Source organism: Tupaia chinensis, unplaced genomic scaffold (genome assembly GCF_000334495.1).
Source record: "Tupaia chinensis unplaced genomic scaffold, TupChi_1.0 Scaffold143836_1, whole genome shotgun sequence".
Classification (NCBI taxonomy): Eukaryota; Metazoa; Chordata; class Mammalia; order Scandentia; family Tupaiidae; genus Tupaia; species Tupaia belangeri.
Genome location: NW_006203686.1, coordinates 2,368,576 through 2,385,225, shown reverse-complemented (window position 1 = coordinate 2,385,225; position 16,650 = coordinate 2,368,576). Strand labels below are relative to the sequence as shown.

The window sequence follows — 16,650 nt, the reverse complement described above, 5'->3', positions numbered from 1 at the left end:
TGAAGTTCTTTTAATCTAGAGAAGGAGGGGAGGGTATACATAGGGTGACAAATTTTACCATATTTATACATTTTTAATTCTTTGGTAATGTTTGCCTCAAGAAAAAAATTCTTTGTTTTTGTCATGCTCCTACTTCTTCGTCTTTGTAATAATAGTATTTGAAGATGCAGTATGTCCCATTGCTTTGGTTAACAAGTCCACAGTTTAACTGGTATAAGAGTAAGAAATTGTGGCATGGTGGTTTAGGTACTGGACTTCCACATAGCCAACTGAGGTTTGAGTCCCAGACCTGATGGCTTGCTCTCTCACTTTCTCTCTCCCTCTCTCTCTTTTTCTCTCTGGTAAACACATGTGTTCTGTAGCAAATAAAATAATAATAACAATAAATAAATAAATATTTTAAAAATATTAGAAACTTTGGTTGTGTTTTGTCTTTCTATTGATGTCAAGAGGAGTAAATAGCTTAGAGTTAGGCTGTTCATTTTTCCTTTGTTTTGATACCTTGCTGTTGCATGGCTAATGTGACTTCAAAAGACAGTTACCTGTCGTTTATCTAAAGAGTACAATGGTCACAGGTTTGCTAGCTCTTAATCTTTAAAATAGGAATTTAGTAGAGAGCCCCTGATGGAAAGTAAAGAACCAACAGGGAGAAAATTGAATCATGGTAAACTGTCACCTTGGGAGGTTGCCATAGCTCAGGATAGCACACACACCATGGTAGACTCACAGTGCACTGTGACACAAAGGATCAAGTGGTAGAGAAATACATGCTAGATATTCATTGTGGTTCTGAGTTTTAGGGAGACATTTATATAGCCTTCCTCATACTGGTCTATGCTTCTGGGGGATACATGAACCCCCCAATTAGCCAGACTGAGCCTAATCTTAATTTTCTCTCTCGACCCTGCATCCCTGTGCCCTAAGACTGCAGGGATGGGCCGACATCAATGATGACATGTGAGTGTGGAAGAACAGTAGCTATACACAGATACATCAAGACCCAGAAGCATGGGCGTTTTGAATCATTTGACTTCCATTCAGGTCAGGCAAGGTGCAATTTATCAAAACAGAAAACAGTCAAAGAGTCAGGAAGATGTATTGTTTAGGGAAATGCGCTCGGATATTGATCCAAAATATTGGCATATTATTTAAATCTGTTTGCTAAAGTCATAAATCATGCTAACTCCATGAGCAGGCAGGCAGCAGGGCAGAGAGGCCAGGGCACTGTTGAGAGGAGCCTCGCTGCATTCTCTGCTGAGCTGGCACATGGCCTCTGGCAGCAGCTCATCTGCTGCCAGCTGCCCCCCTCACTAGGGAATGCAAGGAGGCAGCAATTCCAGCGACTGCCAAGCACTTCGCACTGGAATTCTCTAACAGAACACCGTAACAGTTTAACTGATTATCACCAGTCGAGCATATATTTTGAGTGCATCCATCTGGAACCTCCAGAACTGACCCTCTGTGGTATGATGAATGTATGTGTCCTGGCAGTGAAATCCTCCAAAGGAGGAATGAAGCATTGCCCAGAGTGAGATGCAGAAACTTCAGTGATCCACACTCCACTCATCTGTAGCTTCATTGTCTGTAGTTTCTGGTCTGAAATATATGCTTAGTCCTGATAGTCAATAACTACTAAGCAGATCTACAATAGCTGATCAACAGTTTAATCTCCCAGGCACCACAGAGCAATGCAATTTTTACATGGGATATGGTACAGTCAGAAGACTTTAGAACAAATGGTGCTATTGTTGTAATTGCAGTAAAATACTAAACAATTCAAAAATATTCTTTACCCAGATTGGAGGAGACTAGGAGATAAAACTAGTAAGTGCAATGGAATCCTGGATGGGATCGTGGACAAGAAAAAATACATTAGTGAGCAAGTTGACATTTACAGATGTGTAAATTCATGAACGATTATTTATCAATGTGATTTTTCTGGGTTTGAACAATTACTACCATAAACTATTTTAACATTTAGCAAAGTGGGATGAAGTGTTCAGGAGATCCCTTGGTGCCACTTTTCCAACATTGTTTTGTGGCTATCTGAAATTATCTCCAAGTAAAGAGAGAAAAATATCCCATGAATCAGCTTTTTCTGTTATGTTCATCTTCTGGTAGATCCACTTAGAAAAAAATTTGCTACAGCATTCATTTCTTATTGTAATTTAATGATCCATGTGGGATCATAGACTATTAGACTCAGATGGAGTTACTCGGTTTATTGATGGAGGAAAAATGAAAGCACAATATTTAATGATTAAAGACTAGGTGCTGGGTTGTAGCCAGCTCTGTCGGTTGCCTCCCGGTATCCATTTGCTGATTTTTTCTAACCATCCAAGCCCCATTTTATTACCTAGTGTGCTCAGGCTGGGTGCTGGATTGTGATCATCCCAGTGTCTGATCTCCCAATCTCCCTGGCTGCTGACGCAGGCCACATGGGCCAGTTCTGGTCAATACGGTAAAGCAGGAGGTTGCAATATGTGCCCCTAGGAAACCTTGCTTTACTTGTAAAAGGAGCAAAAACATCTGGTGCTTTCCTTCTCCCCCAATTTTACCTACCTTGAATATAGCCATGATGTGTGGAATTCTGGGAGCCAACATGAGGCAGTTTCCAAGAAGGCTGCAGAGGGGATACCCCAAGGTGATAAGTCAGTTGGTAGCTACGCACCTCCAGACTTTCTGACATGGGAGTAAAATAAACTCTTTCTAGCTCAAGCCCGTGCTGTGTTTTCTGTTACTTGAAACTGAAAACATTTCCAATTTACCCAAAAGTTTTATATAAATGATAGCTTTACATTCTTAGAGGCATTATTATCATTGTCTCATTACACAGATGGGGAAACTGAGTATTAAGGAGCTTAAGTTAATTTCCCCAGAGTCATGCAGGAATGAGTGAATTTATGATTAGAATCTAAGCATGTCTGGCTCTAAACCCCTTCCTCACCCATCCCATCATGTTGCCTTCACGTGGTTCTTTGTACCCACCATGTCGCAGGTACAGTGATAGGTTAAGACACTTGCCGGGAATTACCAAGGAGTTGGGGTCGGATCAAGACAAGACTCCAGTCTTGTTTCTGTATTGTTCAGCCAGTGAGGCTTTTAAAAGAATTTCCACAACTCTAATACAGTTTGTTATCCCATACTCCTGTGGAACAGCTAGAACGAGCTTTCTTCCCCATTATTTATAATTAATCTTTCTCTGCAACAAGAGCTGAATGATGAACTTAAGGTTACATGGTCGGTCATCAGTAGGCCTGCGGAAGGAAATCAGCTCCTCACATCCTGCCAGTCTGCTTGAAAGCATGACATTGGTTTTCTCTTTCAATCACTGTGAGATTTTTCTTAAACTATACATTTTACTGACACTCTTACACTTCATTTCTCTGATAAATGTAGCTTTGCCTACTCTTACATGGATATCAAATAACTCAACAGAATAACACAGTTCTGAATATTTTAGTTAGACTCTAGTTTCAATTTATTTTTAATTAGAAAAATATTTTTTGGCACACCTTTATGTGTGATGTGACTTTATCCAGTATATATTTGGTGAATTCGTGGCATGCGATAAGGATGCATAAGGGAAATCTTAGTTTGATCATTTCTATCTACACTGGGGTTTATAATGCAGTTTGGGAGAAGGACAGATATCAAGATGCTATACATGGAAGCTCTAGCTGAGAGTTAGGAGACCTAGATCCCAGTGCAGCTCTGCTTCTAATAGCCTGACTGTTCTACAACACACATCAATATTGGAGAAGAATCTGTGATAGTATTGCTCAAAAACATCTGTGTTGTCTCCCAATCCAGCTCTCACTGATCTCAAAGTTATCTAGACTAATAGAACCTAAAAAGATTAATTTTAAAAAGGAGATTAACTATAAATTTAAAGTCTTGATTCATATGTTATTTTCAAAAATTGCAGGAATAATATGAGCGCACATACTCTGTATTCTTATTTTTCTAGATGATTCTACTTCTTCTTCTGCCAACTTCCTGGTACTGAATAGTTAAACAAAAGGAAGACGTTATATACACTAGTTAATAGCTCATACCACCCTCATATTTCTGGAGGCTGAACTGTGTCACACTTGATGTATCTTCAAGAAAGGAACTAGTGGCTTATAAGGTTTCTGAATCATTGTCCAACTTCAATGACAGTCTTGCTCCCTTGGCAGAGGGAACAGACAAAAACCCTATCCTTCCATGGCATAGAAAACAAATAGTTACACTAAACTGTCATCATTGAGAGACATGATTGAAAAGGCATGACTTTGGAGTCAGATTTCTTTTTTAAGATTTATTTATTTGATTTTGTTTGTCATTATATTATTATTATTTTATTTTGACCAGGAAGAGACAGAGAGAAAGGGGAAGTGAGAAAGCAAGCCACCATGTCTAGGACTCAAACCACAGTTGCCATGTGGGAGTTCAGCATCATTTTTTTCTTTGTTTGAGAGGTTTTTGCTATAGGGTATGTACAGTTACCAGGAAGACAGAGAGACAGAGACAGAAAGCTAGAAATTATTCCACGCTGCAATCCCTTCTCTTCCATTCTCCTCTCGGGATCTTGGGCACGACGCACATGCACCTGGCATGAGTTTAAGGCATCAGGTCCAGACTTGAACCACAGTCGACTACATGGGAGTCCAGTGGTATAGCCATTACACCAGCTACTGGCCCCAGGAGTCGAGCATCCTTAACCACCATACCACCTGCTGGCCCCATGGAGTCAAATATTTTTAAATGAGACCCCCACACACACCCCGCCTTGTCCTCTGACTCACTCAAACATATATGTAAACTCAGGCCAGCTACTTAGATCTCTAAGTCTATTAAAATGAGAATAATAATACCATGTTTATAATGTATTTGCAAGAATTAGAAAAATTATATTGGCACAGATTATACATAACTGCCTGGACAGACACAATAAATGATTAGAATTAGTTGAGGAAAAAGCTAGTTTTTATCAATTTTTTGATTATTTATGAACAAAAAGTTGAACGAGGTAGAGCTGAAGAAAGGAATCCCATTCACCGTAGCCACAAGATACATGGAGTAAAAAAAGATGAAAAGGCATAGTACGTAGCCCTGGACTAGCTAAAGAAAACTATGAAAATCTTTAAAAAGATATTGAAAGTGACATAAAAAAGTGGAAGGACATCCCATGCTCCTGGATTGGAAGAATTAACATAATCAAAATGGCAATTCTACCCAAATTAATCTACATGTTTAATGCAATTCCAATCAAAATACCAGAAATATTCTTCACAGATCTAGAAAAGACAATCATAGAATTTGTCTGGAATCATAAAAGACATCGTATTGCAAAAGCAATCCTGCACAAGAAGAATGGAGTAGGAGGCAAGCATATCACTCCCTGATCCCAAGATATACTATAAAGCTGTGGCCCTCAAAACATCATGGTATTGGCATAAAAACAGACATGTAGACCAATGGAATAGAATAGAAACCCCAGAAATAACCCCCAAAGTTTACAGCCAACTGATCTTTGACAAAGGATATCAGTTAATCCATTGGGAAAAGGAAAACCTCTTTAGTAAATGGTGCTGGAAAAACTGGGTATCCACCTGCAGAAAGATGAAACTGAACCCCCATCTTTCACCATTAACAACAGTCAACTCAAAATGGATCAAAGATCTGAACCTAAGACCTCAGACAATAAAACTACTTGTGGAAAATGCTGGGGAAACTCTGGGAGACATTGGAGTAGATCATAAGGGAGATGCAGGTAAAAACCACAATGAGATACCACCTAACCCCTGTCAGAATGGCAAAGATTATAAAAAGTGATAAGTGTTGGCGGGGATGTGGTGAAAAGGGAACCCTCCTACACTGTTGGTGGGAATGTAAACTAGTTCAACCACTGTGGAGAACAATATGGAGGTTCCTCAAAGATCTACAAATAGAACTACCATTTGATCCAGCAATCCCACTTCTGGGTATTTACCCAAAAGACAGGAAAATGCTCAGTCAGAAAAGTGCTTGCACATCAATGTTTATTGCAGCATTATTTACAATTGCCAAGACATGGAACCAACCTAAATGTCCACAAACTGATGAATGGATTGGAAAAGTGTGGTATATATACTCTATGGAATACTACTCAGCCATAAAAAATAACAAGACCCTGGCCTTTGATAGAAAATGGTCAGATATGGAGGATCTATTGCTGAGTAAAGTAAGCCAGGCTATGAAAGAAAGATATTGTATGTATCCACTCAAAATATATCGACTGTCTGCACTCTATAGTAGAGAGTGAAAAATTGGAGGACATAAGAGCAGTGAAAGTACTTAACGAGAATAGGACAGTATGGATTGGGGGGGTGAAGAGAAGAGGATAGAGAAAGATAGCAAGAGAACAAATAGAGAGGTAGGACGCTAGTGGGAAACAGATATGGCTTATTACCTGTTGATAACATGTATAGTATTCTCAACTGGATTGGTCTGAGAAGTATTTAATGATGGGTAAAGTCTTTTTACGAGCAAAATGAGAAATTGTGACTGACTGTTTAAAAAATAATTAGAATAATAATAATAATGATTGGGAAAATCATAGAAAAGAAATTAAATGATGAAGTGGGGAGATTAATGTCTCTGTATTGACTGACCTGCATGCCATTCCCTTTTGAAAAAGCAATGTAATACACTGTAAAGTTACATGTAATCCAATGTAACATAACGAAGATTATGATGATAATAAAAATGAAAAAAGAAAAGAAAAGAAAGAAAATTTAAAAAACATATACATTCTGTACTGATGAAATTAGGGCAAAAACATATCTACCATCTCCAACATTTATCATCATTTTGCGTTATCATCACTGCATCATATCATCCCAGACTTAGTAACATAAAAATATGTTTGTGCTCTTATATATCTGGAGCTCAGAAGTCTAAATCAAGGTATTGGCAGGGCTCCATTGTTCCAGCGGCTTTAGGGGAAGAATCTGTTTCCTTCATCTTTTTCAGCTTCTAGAAGTCACCTACATTCTTTGGCTAAGACCTCTTACTTACTTGCTGTGTCATCCCATCTCTTACTACTGAATTCTGGCCATCATGCTTCTGCTTACTTCCCTTTTCTTTTCTTCCTTTAATTTGTGAAGGGTACATGTGCTTGCCAGAGAAAGATCCAGAGGCAGATAGAAGGGTGCAAAGCAAGAAAGCAGCCCACATGGGGCATGGTCACTCTGCAGTCCCTTCTCTTACGTCTTGCCCTTCTTTGGAGATTTGGAGCACACACACCTATGTCCCCTGGATGTTTCTTGAGCCACAGAGTTCAGAATTTGAACTGTGTAGTTGACCATGTGGAATCAAGCTGCCTTAACCACCTGCCATGACTTGGTCTCCTGCTTGCCTCTTGTAGAGACACTTGTGATTACATTGAACTCACCAGGATAATTTACTCTTGTCAGTATCCATAACTTGATCTACATATTTAATTTACTATGTAAATAGACATGTTCACATTGCCAGAGATTAGAACATAGAGATCTTTGAGGGGATCACTGTTGAGCATACCATTTATATTGATCTGATATGGTTTTCATTTCAGACTTTTCTGTTTCCCTGTAAATTCCTGCTTCTCAGTTCCACGTGGATATGTCTCTGGACTTCAGAATATGTTGTGACCTTTGTGAATTCTGCATGAGCTTGGCGAGCCCCACCACAGTGTAGAGTCCAGATGTCCATCTTGTCCTGATAAGTTTAGCCAGCCATTGATTGTCTTTCTAAAGACAGGACACTTTAATAAAACAGTGGTAACTTGATTGAAGGGGTAATTTTGAGATAGCCTTGAAATAAAAAAGAAAAAAAGCAATGATTTATAGTAAGCACTGAATCATTACCAAGTAATGCAAGCATCGGTTTTTCTTGCCATCTCTGATCCACGCCTTTGAATTTAGACAGAGGTTCATCTTTGGCTGTTGTCCATGGTCCTGAAATAACCCAAGACTCCAAGGTTCAATGGTTTCTTTTGACCTCTGGAACACGAAGGCTTCCTGTCTCTCTGTCAGTTTCTCTGTTTCTCCAAAAAAGGCTGAAGTACGGTGAGGAAAGAAATAGTCAAGAGTCAAGGCTATAAAAAGAGTTTAAGGACAGAGTATAACATAGAGTGTTAGACAGGGATAAAAACCTAAATTTTTTTTTACCTATTTGTTAAATAATTATGAAACTATGAAAACGATACCATGGCTAGCCATAGTATAAATACAAAATTACCAAGGAGGAATAGGAAATATATGAACTGAACAACAAAAAGGGTGTGCAAGTCACCCTTAAACATGTACAAGAAATATTACTGATGTGTACTAATTAAACGATTGTTATTACTTGACTAGCACAAACATATTTAGAGTTGAGGATTGGTTTTTTTTTGTTTTGTTTTGTTTTTGTTTTTAGTAATTTATTGAAAAATAGTACCTTTCCCGGTACTCACACATGCACACACACTCACACATATTCCATCACCACATCCCTTGGGAAGCCATTAGAGAATGTGTTATTTTGTGAATTTCTCCCCACTGTGCACCCTCACCCATCAAACACAAACTCTGCTTTTCATGTGACCTCACCTGGGGCATTTATTAGCTCTTCATTGTTGCAAACATCTATTCTTTAGGAATTGTACAGAATGAGAATCAGGAATGGGTTTTAGGTACCAGACATCCTTGATTCACATTATTTGGTAGGAAAAAAAAACTATAGATTTCACAAAAACCAGTGATGACACATTTGTTTCAGCAAATTCAGGATTTCAGTGAAGCATAGGAATGGAATAGGAGCCAGGAATGTCTGCTGCACATCCTTTTTTGATAATTAAAAACAATCACAGTCTTCTTACATGTTGATAAGACCATTGCAATTGTAGTATGGAAGCGTTCTGTTTTTCTCCCACACTCCCCTCATCAAATGTGTTTGCTTGGACATACCGGGAACACTGAACAGGCAGGTGAAACAGGGGTCTCACTACATAATTTTGCACTTGAAACTACCAGCGTTTTCAAAAGGAAAGCTTATTTCAATTTGTATTATTTCTTGGGATTAAAAATCAGATACCTGCAATGTGTCAGGAGCTTCTTTAATGCAGAATGTGAGCCAAAGTATGTTCTTACATTTTGAAACAATGATAATATGATAAAAATGGGCAATAAATGAATAACTACATCTGAATCCAGAGCCCATTATTAAGTAAAACATCACAGAAAGAAGTCAGGGTAGATGCCTGCCAACACATGGATTAATCAGTTATGAGTGTACAGTCTTGGCTGCAGAATTAGCATGACATAGACAAGTATAGTAGGTTTTTTTTTTAATGATTCTTATTTACATTTAATTGTACATCTTAATAGCAAAGGTATGGTAGGTGTTATCCTAACTATTGTTACCCTAAAAATCTCAATCTCATTTTGCTCAGGGCACATGTCCGGTTTATAGCTAGCTAATAAAGAAGAAAATGGTATAAAGCTCATGTTTCCATGGAAATAACTAATTATAAGTGCAATCTAAAGAGATAGAAGACAGCTGCCAAAACTCTCAGGGAAAAAAAAATGACCTGGGTTGGCAACCTACTAGAAAGGCTGCCTGCTAGAGGCTTTGGCCAGCTTTGCCTTGCATTGGCCTGCAAATTGATATCTGAACAAACATCTTGCTCCCATTTGCTAAGCGCTGCATCTGTAATACATTCAAAAGGAATAATTGTGTCTGGGGCTCAACATATGTGATGGTGCGGCCGGAAAATTCTCACTTTTTTTTTGTATAATTTCTCTCATATGTTCCTTATAACTTTATGGCACCAACATAAACTCAAGAGAAAGGGAAGACTTAAGTGGGCTAGCTCTTTTCAGAAGTATATTCATATGTCCTCTTTTAAATCTTCATTCCTATGTTGATTGTTTACACATAACAATGTATAATGCAATATTTATGAAGGTAATAATTATAGGGCTTAAGTATGTAACTCAACATTTGGGAGTTTTGGTGTTTAACTAATGCATACCTCTGATTACATCTCTATCTTAGTATCTCCTTCTGAAGCCTTCCATATATTATTGTGCTTTGTTTTCAAGCAGCTCAATATACAAACATAAGACATTTCCTAAATAGATGAATTGAAGAGAGTTCTTATTCATTTATGTTTTACATATGCTATTCTTTTCATCTTATTCACAATCTAGTAAGAGAGGGTATTTTCGTTTCCATTTTTGCATATAAAGAAACAGAAATAGTGGGGTCAGCAGATGGTAGAGTGGTTTCATTGCTGGACTCCCGCATGATGAACTGCGGTTCAAGTCCTGGACCTGATGGCTTGAAAATCATGTTGGTCATGTGTGCGTGCATGCCCAAGATTCCAGGAGGAGAATGAAGAAGGTATTTCACCATGGCCATCCCTCCTGGGGGGGGGTGATTTCTCGCTTTCTGTCTCTCTCTCTCTTTCTGTCCCTCTGGCACATGCATCCTATCACAAAAAATCTCCCTGGAAAAAAAAGAAAGAAAGAGAGAAAGAGAGAAAGAAAGAGAGAAAGAAAGAAAGAAAGAAAGAAAGAAAGAAAGAAAGAAAGAAAGAAAGAAAGAAAGAAAGAAAGAAAGAAAGAAAGAAAGGAAGGAAGGAAGGAAGGAAGGAAAAAAGAAAAGAAAAGAAAAAAGAAAAGAAAAGAAATAAATGAACAGAAATAGGAAGGTAAGGGACTTGCCGAAAGTTACATTTTGTAGTTAGTACTGGAACCAGGGACAAATGCCCACCTTGTACCTCTAGATCCAGGATTATTTTCAGTCCAAATCCTTCACTAGCTTAAAATTAAATGCACCTGCCTATCAACCTGTATTGAATCAAATAATGCAGCTCTTAAATATTAACTTCAAAATATGTTTATACGAGATTCATTGATTGGAAATACACAGATAACATATTCTGTATCCCCTACCTGTGTATTTTTCTTTCTTGTGCTAAGTGATTGCAAGCCAAAAGAGAAAAATGACAATGATGGAAACCATGTTCAATTAGCATGAAATAGTAAACAGCTGCTGTGTTCAAATCTTCTTTTTATGAGATTGTCAGACTCACAAGATTACTAAACACATGGCAGAGTTTTGAGCAGTGAAACAGAAGTTGAATCAAAATTTAAAAGCTTGATACATAGAACTTCTGGGTCCTAGGAGACACATAAGAATTTCTCTTTAAAAGATATTGGAGATATATAATTTGCAAACCACTATTGTGGCTTAAACAAAATAAAAAGGAAATTCCAGTTCCAAGGTTGAATAATTTTTTTCTTAGATTGGAATAGTACTCATTTATGCAAGAAGCATTCCTATTACTTCTAATACAGACATAACTAATTTATCTTCTCTATAGCCATGTTAGAAAGAGAAATAAATCACACAGTCCCACTCTCATTTATGAACACCAACAGTCAACCAAACCAAAACCCACATGGAAATATTTGTGTATTCTCAAGTTTGGATATTATCCAAAGACATATTGTGGAAAAGGATGTTTATTTGGTTACACTCTTATTCAAATATTCAAATTCACAACTGCAATCAACAAATAGATACTTTTCCTTTATTTTATACCTAATATGAAGAGATCGTGGGATAAATTTGTGTCTAAAATGCTTAGAAAATTTGTTTATTTTTTTCTCTATAAAATGGAATCATTGACAGATATTTCTTCTTAAAGTTCTGTTGAATTTTTAAAAACATATTTATTTAATTTTATTAATTATTATTATTTTTAAATTTGATCAGAGAGAGAAAGGGAAAGTGGAAAAGCAAGCCACCAGGTCCAGGATTGGAACCATGGTCGGTCATGTGGGAGTCTAGCGCACCTTAACCACCATGGCACCTGTTGGCCCCCCTGTTGCATTTTAAAAACTGTCTTTTATTGTCTGTTTTTTGGTTCTAGTAGCCAGAGAGCATGTGTATTGTCAAAGAGCCAAAGAGGAAGAAGGAGAAAATAACCCCCAGTGGAGTGTGGTCATACTGCAATCCCTTCTTTTCCATTTCTCCATAGTATGTGGATTTGGGGCATGCACACACACACACGCATGTGTCCAGCATGTTATATAAGCCACTGGGGTTGGGGCCAGGCTTGGCCATGTGGGATCTGTCTGCCTTAACCAGTAAATTCATTAGTTCTGTTACATTTTAATACCCCTTTTTAAATACCTTCATTCTCTTTAATCTCTCTCCAACCCTGTTTGTAGGTAAAGATTTGACTTCATCTCTTACTTTATTGAGAGAAAGGACTATTTTCTACTTTTCAGCATTTCTATTTTTGGCCTTTTTTTCATGTTTTAGTTCCATACTTCTTGACTCTAAATGCATATTAAAATAAAAACTTAGATTTGAAAAAAAGCTTCCGCTTCGCCTCACCCTAAACTGAATATTAAAAAATGTGAGTGAACATCCACTGACCTAATCTTTTCCCCTTGAGTAGAAATGTTTTCCTCGTTGAATCCAGATCTTTACAAGATGTCAAGATCCTGCCTATTCAAGGACACTGAACCCTGAATCATTTCTCTTTCTCATCCTCATCATTCTCCTTTTCCAATTTTCCTTATCCTGCCAAGTGGCTCAGTTTTTCAGATCCTCAAAAGCTAGTCCAAAGAGTATAGTGAGTGGACAAAAGAATTCACCTACACAGAGCATGTAGGCAGCTGCAGATGTTCCAGTCAGCTTTCTTTTCTTTTTTCTTAAGAGAGATTTTTGCTATAGCATACATGCACTTGCCAGAGAGATAGAAAGTGAGAAATCACCCTCAGAGGGGATAGTCATGCTGAAATCCCTTCTTTTCCATTTTCCTCTCAGGATTTTTGGCATGCATGCACATGTGCTCAGTGTGAGTTTGAAACCGCCAGGTATGGGACTCAGACCACTGTCGACTATGTGGGAATCCAGTGATGAAACCATTACGCCATCTAGTCAGCTCACTAATGCAGTTGTAGTGGCTAAGAAGGCCTTCCTTCTAGAAACCAAGGAAACCAGAAGAGACATTAGTCAGGAATGAAAATTGATCATGCCTTAACAGTCTCACTAGGGTCTCACTTGCTCTCTAGTTGAGAGCAAAAATGTCATTTCCTTATAAATTTACATGATCTGACATTCACTGTAAAAGATTACTTTCAGTTCATTTTTTTTTCTTTTTGCTTTTCTCTTAGCTAGTGAATAAAGTCCTTATTTGTTGATAATTATCCGTGCTGTTGATAGCATACGCTTATTAAGGTCTTATTACTGCATCTTAAGCAGAGTGGACAAGGCAGCTATTTTCTTGACTGTCACAAGAAGTGCGTTTTAAAGATGTGATCTTGATCATTGATTTCCATGCCACTGTATTCTAAGAGTAACCATCCATGGCCTAATTTAAAAACATGCACTTCGGCCTTGCTGTGATGGTGCAGGCAGTGGGGCACTGCCATGCGATGCTGGGGCCATAAAGGAGGACCCTGTGTTGGAATCCCAGATTGGCCTGAATACCTCAGGCATGACCATATCTTAACTTTCCAGAAGGCTGGAGGATAGGGAGGGCTGTTGTGACCTTATGAAACCCTCAGAAGGATACTTCTCTCGCTCATGAAAAAGAAAAAAATACATAAACATTTTTAAGGGTTTCATATCAATTCAATAAACGTTGACATGGATTTACATAATTCATAGTGTATTTTTAGCACTTTATAAAGTCTTTTAGATACAGACAGCAAATTTATGGCAATATACTATGTTTAAGTGATAGACACTTGCCTGCTCTTCAAAACTGCTTTAGCTTTTGATTTATAGCTTTTGCCCAAAAATCACCATAGAAAATCTATTTATTCTATAGCCGAACTCAATAAGCATCTTATTCTTAAAAAAGCCATTTTAATTTAAAGATAGAACCACATGCTCTTGATAAAATTCTATGTCTTCAGTAAAGATTTCTGAAATTTCCATTTATTGTTCTTCTTTACCCAGACCTAATCACCCCTACCTCATTCTGTGTTCTGTCCCATTTGTGTTTGTCAAAAATGGGTTTAAAAATAATTGCCATGTCATTTGGTTACTGAATAAATTAAATGATTCCTCTTTGGCCAATCATCCTTTGAAACATGAAGAGGCGTGGGAAGGCTGGATCTACAAAAGGGATTTAGGAGGAAGGTGAGTAACTGGGTTACACTTTCTGTTGTCACGTATAGATTTCTTTTTGGAAATAGAGCAAATGTTGTCTGGTTTACTAAGTAAAGAGAAAGATTTTCTGATAACTGTACTCAAACATTAAAAGAAAATAGCTCTGACTTGGCTATGGTAAATTGTTTACATTTACTGGCCCGAGAGAAGCTATATTTGTGTTACTGGAAGAACACTCAGGGAGTGTTCTTTTCTTTCTTTCTTTTTTTTTTTAGAGAGAGATTTTTGCTATAGTTAGTGTGCACTCGAAGGAGAGACAGAGACAGAGAGACAGAAAGTGAGAATTCACTCCCCAGGATAGATGGCCACAGCACAGTGCCTTCTACTCCGTTTGTTTTTCTCCAGAAGAAAAACAAAAGCAAACAAACAAAACTATGCATATATTTTAGCATTGTAATGTTAATTAAATATATTTGCCCCATTAATTATTGTCCCTAATAACTAACTTTAAGGTTATTAGGAAATAGGAGTGGGGTTTTAGAGGCTTGACACAGTCATATGGCTCAGTGATTAGGCACCTCTGGTCAGTGAGCCCTGTATGTTATCACAGTGAATGGAGTAAAGATTCTGGGCATCACAGTTGTAATACTCTACAGAAAAGTAAGATGAGTTTTCTTTTTTTTTTGAAGAACTATTTTATTTCACTTTGTTTTTATTGACCAGAGAGGGACGGAGTTGGGGTGGGGGTAGGGGGGTGATCAGGCTCTATTTCTAAGATATGCTACATATGCAGTCATAGACGTGATTACCAAGGCCCTGTCTATTATGTCTCTCCCCTTTGCCACCATGGTCCATTTTGAGTAAGATGCTAGAGGAGTCCAGGAAATATTCATCGAGTAAAAATTGGAACTGAAAGTTTGCCTTCATGATTGAATATATGAAGAAAATCTCTACACCTGTGATAAAGAATGAGTTTTTGATAAATAGAAAAATAATCAGAAAATTGAAGAAACTGATAAATATAGAAAAATTAAGTCCTGTAGTATAGCAGTTAAACTCTGTACATAGGAAGCCAGATCCCACGTGGCCAACTGTGGTTCAAATCCCATCCCTGGTAGCTAGAACAACATGCCAGAAACATGTGCATGTGTGCCCCAAATCCTAACAAGATAAAGATATGGCGGGAAAAGGATTGTGGCATGACCATACCCCATTCAGGGGTACTTCCTATGTCTGATGAGTGTATACACCCTCCAGCTATTAAAAAATAAAAAGAAAAAAATTTTTTTACATTTTTTTATTTCATTTTCTTTTATACATTCGATCACATTATTTAGCTTACAAAGTGAATATTTCAACAGGTGAAAGAAAAAATTTAAAGTTGTTCAAGAAATAAAATGCAGTCATGGTATATCACAATCTTATTTACAAACAGATAATTAATAAATTATAAATAATAAATTATGGTCAAATCTGTATCCATACTGTTAGATACTGGTTTAACCAAAAAACATGATACAAATACATTAGGAGAAATGTCTGTGTATGTGTGTGTGTGTGTGTGCACACATGCATACTCTGTGTAAAAGAGTAAAATAACTTATTTGATAAGTAGTAGGAAGCCAACGTAAGTATCTAATGATGAGAAATAGAGAAGTATTTGGTGAGCATGTTTTTAGAGATGAGTCACAAGAGATTTAGTTTTAAAAAGTTTCAAGTGACTGCCTCTAGGGAGAAAGCATTTACTTTTTAAAAATATGTAAGTATATTACTTTAACTCTTTTAAGAATAAAATGTTTTAAATGCAAATTAGAAACCGGTAAGTGGCAGTAATATGTGTAGATATCTCCTGACAAGTATTGCCATCAAGGAGAGCCTGAAACTGAAGCAGCTGCAGGAGACAGTTGAGGCATTGAGGGAAGACTGTTTCTTTAAGCAAGAGATTGGAGAGCAAGATGAAGAGAAAGAAAGTGCCACAGGAAACGAGGTTGAGGAACTGAAAGTCTGGGACAGTAGAAGCTGAAGTGTCCAAGAATGATTCCTGTAAGTCATTCATAAATGAGGAAACTGACAAGACAGCAGTGAAGAGCAGAGATGGTCATATAATTGGTTTGTCAGAGGATGTTGCAAAGAGGGGGTGGAGGATGTTACAAGAACACAGGGAGTAGAAAGTCAGGAGTAACAAGACCGAGAAGGGTACGTACTGCAACTCCTGAGGTTAGGAACCCACAGCAGAGGAGAGAAGAAGGAAGTTGAGGATGTTGCATGAGAATAACTATAGTAGTAGAGAAGAATCCAGACCAGAATGGAGAAGGGAAAACAGAATGTGGCTGAGGCATAGTGAGAAAATGGGTTAGGACATGAGAGTGTCAGTAAAGAGGAAGGATTGGCATCATGAGACTGTGGCCATTTCCGGCAAGTGAACTAGAAGATTGTGAGGGATGGTAGAGATCTATCTAGGGGGTCAGTTCCTAAGGTTGAGATTGTCCTGAGTATGACATTGGGAATAGACAACGATGC

The 16,650-nt window shown here is 37.7% G+C and overlaps 1 protein-coding gene and 1 long non-coding RNA gene across 2 annotated transcripts in view; one reads left to right on the top strand and one right to left on the bottom strand.

Annotated features, from left to right (window-relative positions):
• Positions 1-16,650, top strand: part of FBXL7 (F-box and leucine rich repeat protein 7) — a 429,933-nt gene that overhangs the window by 266,422 nt on the left and 146,861 nt on the right. The window lies entirely within an intron of this gene.
• LOC114005464 (uncharacterized) overlaps positions 6,786-16,650 on the bottom strand; it is a 24,857-nt gene continuing 14,992 nt past the window's right edge. Inside the window, exon 2 of the long non-coding RNA XR_003547318.1 lies at positions 6,786-7,820. This is a non-coding gene — a long non-coding RNA (uncharacterized LOC114005464). The remainder of the gene's footprint in view (positions 7,821-16,650) is intronic.